Below are 6,662 nucleotides of genomic sequence, written 5' to 3'. Positions count from 1 at the left end.
TATATGTTTCACCTGTTTCACCACTACATTGGATGTTCCAAGTGAAATTGGATACTTAATCACAATGAAATTAAACCACTGTACTGGAAGCAAACTGGATGATGATAATCTACATAGAGCTCCATACACAACAGTAGCAGTCGTCATACATCTGACTACACACACAAAATATATGATATATATATATATATAGAGAGAGAGAGGAGGTGAATGAAGGAAGATTCTTGTATAAATACATTTTGACATAAATTAATATTACAGAACATAGAAAATTGCAAAATGATTTATGCATTTGTATGTAACATGGTTGGAGTTTCTCCATAACATGGATTTGTTTTAAACTTTTACTGCATTTTATAATGTGTTGTCTCTAAATCCTGTTATGGTGGTTATGGATATTTTGATATGTCAACAATTAAAAAAAAATGTGTATGTAATTGGTTGAAGAGAATCAACAACGTAATAATTTTCTTCTGAAGTAAATGCTATCAAATATTTTCAGGTGCAATAACTGGTGTCAGATATATCCAGATGTTATAATTTACTTTAGATCTCGGTAATTTATGTCAAAAGCTACAAATAAAATACTTATTATGAATACTGATATTTAACCATTTTGATACCAACCTCATGAGACTGTCCTTAGTTTCAATGTTACAAACTTTGTGTTTCAAAGTGATCTAAAATATAATCTTCCATTAAAATTTCGTGTAAAATTGTTCCAAACACCAGCATAATTATGACAAAGTTAGTTTAGTAATTTTACTAAATTCTTCATTGTTTACTAAATTTATTCAAACAAACGTCGTTTATTTCAAAAGAAATTTGGTAACAAAAGGGTTAAGGTGTGCTAAACACAAGCAACATCCAACAAAGTTAACATTCTTTATTTTGCATTTACTGGTTCTATGCAGCTATACAGGGCAGCACCTTCAGGAACTTAGTCAACTTTCTTGGTCCCAGTACATGTTAGTGTTGTTCATATTTGAGTCTTGTACTTTATTAATTCCTATTTTACAAACTCATCTTCTCTGTCCACTATCCCAGAGAGAACTGAAAGGTTAGAGACTCAGACACCTCCTCCATCAAATCTTATCAGATGCAACCCTCATTACACTTTCTGGCTGGATTCCCAAGCATGATCAAGTGAAATTATGGATATTATCCAACCATCTTGTTCTTGGTCTATCTCTAGGTCTCCTGTTGGTTGGCTTAGCTTGAAGACTCCATCTTGTGATTCTTTCATGTGTCATTGTAATCAATGTCCTTAGTACCAGAGCTGTGATCTCTCAAAATGGAGAAGTTCACTGGGAGAGACTCCCTAATCTCTGAGCTATGCATCCTGTTGAGTAATATTACTCCAGAGACCCTTCAGAGAAACCCCATTTCAACCACGTGTATTCTCGATCATACTCTTTTAGTCATTACCCAACTTTCATAACAATAAGTTAAATTTTAAAAGTAAAGGGACATAACTGAACACCCTGGTTTCAATCTTACATTCTTCATTCCTCATGACAATTGACTTTATGAAACTCTTGCACAAACTTTGTAATGCAATAATTGTTGATGAAGTGTATTACCACCAATTTCTTTAGTTTATGGATTTAAGCGAATACATATCTAACTTTTAAGTGTGTAGTGTGAAGGATGTCACATTAAGTGCATATTACCTACTTGTATCAAATTTTATTCACCCTTTAGCATTTAAACTGACCATATCTGGCCCAAATATTCTAGCCGTTTTATGTTCAAATTGGTGAGATCTGGCTTCTCTTATTGACCTTACACTTTCATTCTAAAAATAAAGAGTCGCATCATCAAAATCTCAAACCTGCAGGATAATGCTTGATTAATCAAAGTAATGTGAATACATAAGCAATACACATCACATTTGACAAATCATGGAAAAAAAAATATATATATATATATGTATAGGGTACAGCAAAAAACTTCATACATTTTACAGGCTGATAAATATTTCAACAGGAAATGCATGCAGTCCAAATGTTGATGGTAACTGAATATGAAATGGCATAAACTTTAGGGCAGTACTGCCACCTGCCTAAATCCACTAGCACCATACAAACAGCTATGTTAAATATTGGAAGTTTTTTCTGTCACACCCTGTATCTGCGTGCATGCGTGCGTGTGTGTTTATGCATATGCGTGTCTTCTTGTCTTGACATAGTGCCATAGTCATAAATGAGTGCCACCATCAAAGAAGAAGTGTCCTTTGTTTCCAAACTTCTGTGTAAGTATGTCCAGCCATGGAGAGATATTACTTTACCTGGAAATAGTTGAGGATTGGTGACATGAAGGGTATCTGACCTTAAAAAAATTTGGTTCAACAAATTCTGTCTGACCCATGCAAGCATGGGAAAGTGAATATAAAATCTATGATAATGGTTATCAATTAAAAATAATTTTATTTTACATTTCCCAATAATCAGTTTACTTTTAAACTAGATTTTTAGTTTTAGTACTTCTAATAGAATATAAATAATCACAACCACAAACTTAGATAAGAATGATCTATTTCTGCCATATGGAATTCTTGCTTTTTCATGTTACCTGTTTATACACATAGCATAGTATAATAAAATCAATGTCGATAACAGGAACCAAATATTGATTTTATTAGTGTTCACTTGTATGTCAAATGTTTAAATCCCAGGCGGGGAGCTGGCAGAATCATTAGCATGCCAGGCAAAACGCTTGGCGGCATTTCATCTGTCTTCACATTCTGAGTTCAAATTCAGCCTAGGTTGACTTTGCCTTTCATAAGTACCAGTTGAGTACTGAGTCAATGTAATGGACTTACCCCTTTCCCCAAACAGGGTGCCCTTGTGTCAAAATTTGAAATCATTATTTACACATATGTTAGGCAGCAAGATGGCAGAACTGTTAGCAAGCTGGACAAAATGCTTGGTGGCATTTCTTCCAGCTTTATGTTTCTGAGTTCAAATTCTGTTGAGGTCAACTTTGCTATTCATCCCAAAAATATCCGACCTTTGTGCCTATAGTAGAGAGAACTGTTTACTCATATGTATTTTTAACAAATGAAAAAAATATTTGTTGTTAAATTAGTAGTTGTTCTTGATTAAAATTTTTTCAATTAATGTCAATTTATGATCTTTTTCATATTAGAAATAAATTTATTATATCCTCTAATACTGGCATACATTTCTAATACCTAAATTGTTGTAAAATTAATTAATTTCAATTAAAGTATTTATAATAGTACAATTTTGTAAATAGCTTCTTTTAAAAAAAAAATTAAAAAAACTCAACTTTTCACTTTAATACTACTAAATTTTTACAACTTTATAACTAAAATCATTTTTATGACTTTATGTAATTAAATTCATTTTAAAATACAAAACATTTTTGAGATTGTGCTAAATTATCTCAGCCTTAACTTTGAATACCTTTTTTAAGTCTTCCCTAATAATATTATTAAAACAAAGATCTTTCTTTTATAATTTCATCTACCAATAACAATCCCTACAATCACATTTATATTAAGCTTCTCCATATACGCACAACTCAATTTTCACCCTATGTGGAATCAAAAAAGACTTCACTTTGGCCATTTCTATTGGTCCATCATTGTTATTTTAATTTTTTATGATAATTCTATTTTTTCCATTATGACTATTTTTCTCATCAACATCCATAACATGCCTTTATATATAACAAATATCTATTCATTTACCAGCCTGAAAAGCTTTGTTTGGCAAAACTTCAACTTCAGTGTTTAGAAAATAAATATTTAACTTTATAATATGCTATTGAGTTCTTTATTTACTTAATCCTTTTTTTTTTTTGTTTCATACATAAAAAAAATTGTATTCATATATATATGCATATAATTATGTGAGTATGGGTATGTATGTTTATGTGTGTGTATGTATATGCAGTGGAGGCACAATGGCCCAGTGGTTAGGGCAGCGGACTCGTGGTCATAGGATCGCGGTTTCGATTCCCAGACCGGGTGTTGTGAGTGTTTATTGAGTGAAAATACCTAAAGCTCCACGAGGCTCCAGCAGGGGATGGTGGCGAACCCTGCTGTACTCTTTCACCACAACTTTCTCTCACTCTTACTTCCTGTTTCTGTTGTGCCTGTAATTCAAAGGGTCAGCCTTGTCACACTATGTCACGCTGAATATCCCCGAGAACTACGTTAAGGGTACACGTGTCTGTAGAGTGCTCAGCCACTTGCACGTTAATTTCACGAGCAGGCTGTTCCGTTGATTGGATCAACTGGAACCCTCAATGTCGTAAGCGACGGAGTGCCAACAACAATGTATATGCATATATACCTCTTACTCAAATTATCTTGCTGCAATGAGGGAGGCTTGAGCATTCCAATGGCCTCAACAAGCTATGCCATCATAACTTCTTTTTTCCCACTCCCAGTAGTGCCACCCATGGCAGCAAGGTTCTTAGAGAGGTTCCAGACTAAGTATGATCCACATCCAAGATTTCAATGTTGAAACAGGTGAAGGAAGTGAACATTGTGGCACAGCAGCTGTAAAAGGGAATTAAAGCTGCAATGATTGCTTAAGCTTCAGTTATCCTGCACCTCCTTGTTATTGCAACCAGCTTGAAGACATTCCCAGGGCTGTGTGTTTGTCAGGCATGCACTGACACTCCCACATATGTAATGCCACACACTTTTAAAAACATCCATTATAAACTGAAGTAAGGTAGGATCATTAGCTGGTGGGATCATTAGCTGGTGGGATCATTAGCACACTAGACAAAATGCTTAGTGGCATTTCTTCTGTCTTTGTGTTCTGATTTCAAATCTTACCAAGGTCAACTTTAACTTTCATACTTTCAGAGTCAGTAAAACCAGTGCCAATTGAACATTAGGATTAATAAAAGGACCAGTTGAACACTGGGATTGACGTAATCAACTTGGCCCCTCCTCTAATTGCTGACCTTGAGCGAAAATTTGAAACCATTAAAGTGTTTAACCCTTTAGTATTTAAACCGGCCATATCCGGCCAAAATATTTAATCTGTTTTATGTTCAAACTGACAAGATCCAGGCTCTCACACCTACCCTACAATGTTATTCTACATTAAGTAATTACACCGTCAAGATCTTGAAGATATGAGATAATGCATGATTAATTCAAATCAATGTGAATCAATAAGCATTATGTTTGATAGAATAATCAAATCAATGTGAATCAATAAGCATTATGTTTGATAGAATAATCGGAACACTAAAGGGTTAATGACTCAAAGGGGATAGCTAAGCGGGCAAAAATTCACATTTTAGGATGGCTATCCTCAAAAACTCTATATATCTAGTTGTATCTAATAGATGATGCATCTAAGTGTTCATTTTCTTCAGCTCAGTATTGTAATGTAAGGTGTGCAGATGACATAGGGCACCCACTTTGGATGAGAGGGAGACATATGTAGAAGGTATATCATGTTTAAGAAAGTGGGGAGTCAAAACTCATCATATGCCACAATCTTGGCCCATGTCCAGATGAAATATGTTTTCAAATTGACTTTAAAATGAGTCAACCAGATCCAAACTAGGTGAATTTCTTTTTGCCACTTTAGACTTCAATCCGACCCAAATATTCACCCTATTTTATATTCAAACTGACCAGATCTGCCTTCTCATGCCTATCCTGCAATGTCATTCTAAAAACAAACAATTATATCATCAAAATCTCAAAGCTATGTGATAATGCATGATTAATTCAAATTCGTGGATAGCACCATTGTTTAACCCCCACATCAGCCCATTAGGGTGAGGTTAACATGCACTTCACAGCCATAAGAAAGTGAAAGTAAATTGCCCTAAAAAATGAAAGTACCTGTAATAGAAACTGGAAGTGACAACAGTAACATGCAAAAATTTCATAAGAACATAAAGAACTCTGTCGTTACACCACATCCTGAAGCACCCACATGTATAGTACATTTTAGTGACATGTTAAGTAGTTCAGAAATAGCAACTGAAAGGGATCTAGTTTAAAACGGGAGCACCAGTTTTCATTAATGTTTTATGTAGTGTTTTTGGTACCGAAAGACTTTCAAACTTCGTATATTTATCTATTTTGTGTTATAGAACAGAAAAAAATTTTTGTATTCGAATTTATTTCATGTAAAAAATTGTCTTATTTCGATAATTTCTACTAATCACTGACGTCTATTCAGTTGAAAACAGTTAGCGCTGTAACGGTGTATATCGTATTAATCCCCTAACCCTAACCCTAAAACTAACCCTAACCCTAAAACTAACCATAACTCTAAAATTGTTACACACATAGATACGCACAGCGTAATTTATTATATAAACAATATATGCGTATAAATTACAATTAAACCGGATGAAATATGTCACAGGGAATAACATTTTTATGACCGCCCAGCAGTAACTCTATTCAGCTGAATAGACGTCAGTGATTGGTTGAAATTACAGAAATACGACAACTTTAACATGGAATAACTTGCGAATTCCTTTTTTTTGTTAAGAAGACGAAGAGTAAAAGATGTTTTATATGACACATTCTACCAGTGTCCCAAGTTTCAAAGTGTTTCGTTAGTGTTTCGTTAAGAAAATACTGGTGCCCCCGTTTTAAACTAGATCCACTGAAAGGGGAACAGAAAATGCTGTTTAAATGAGGT

The sequence above is a fragment of the Octopus bimaculoides genome, chromosome 9 (assembly GCF_046866305.1).
Source record: "Octopus bimaculoides isolate indiv1 chromosome 9, ASM4686630v1, whole genome shotgun sequence".
In the NCBI taxonomy this organism is placed as follows: Eukaryota; Metazoa; Mollusca; class Cephalopoda; order Octopoda; family Octopodidae; genus Octopus; species Octopus bimaculoides.
The sequence above is the reverse complement of the archived record's forward strand: the minus strand, read 5'-3'. Positions refer to the sequence as shown.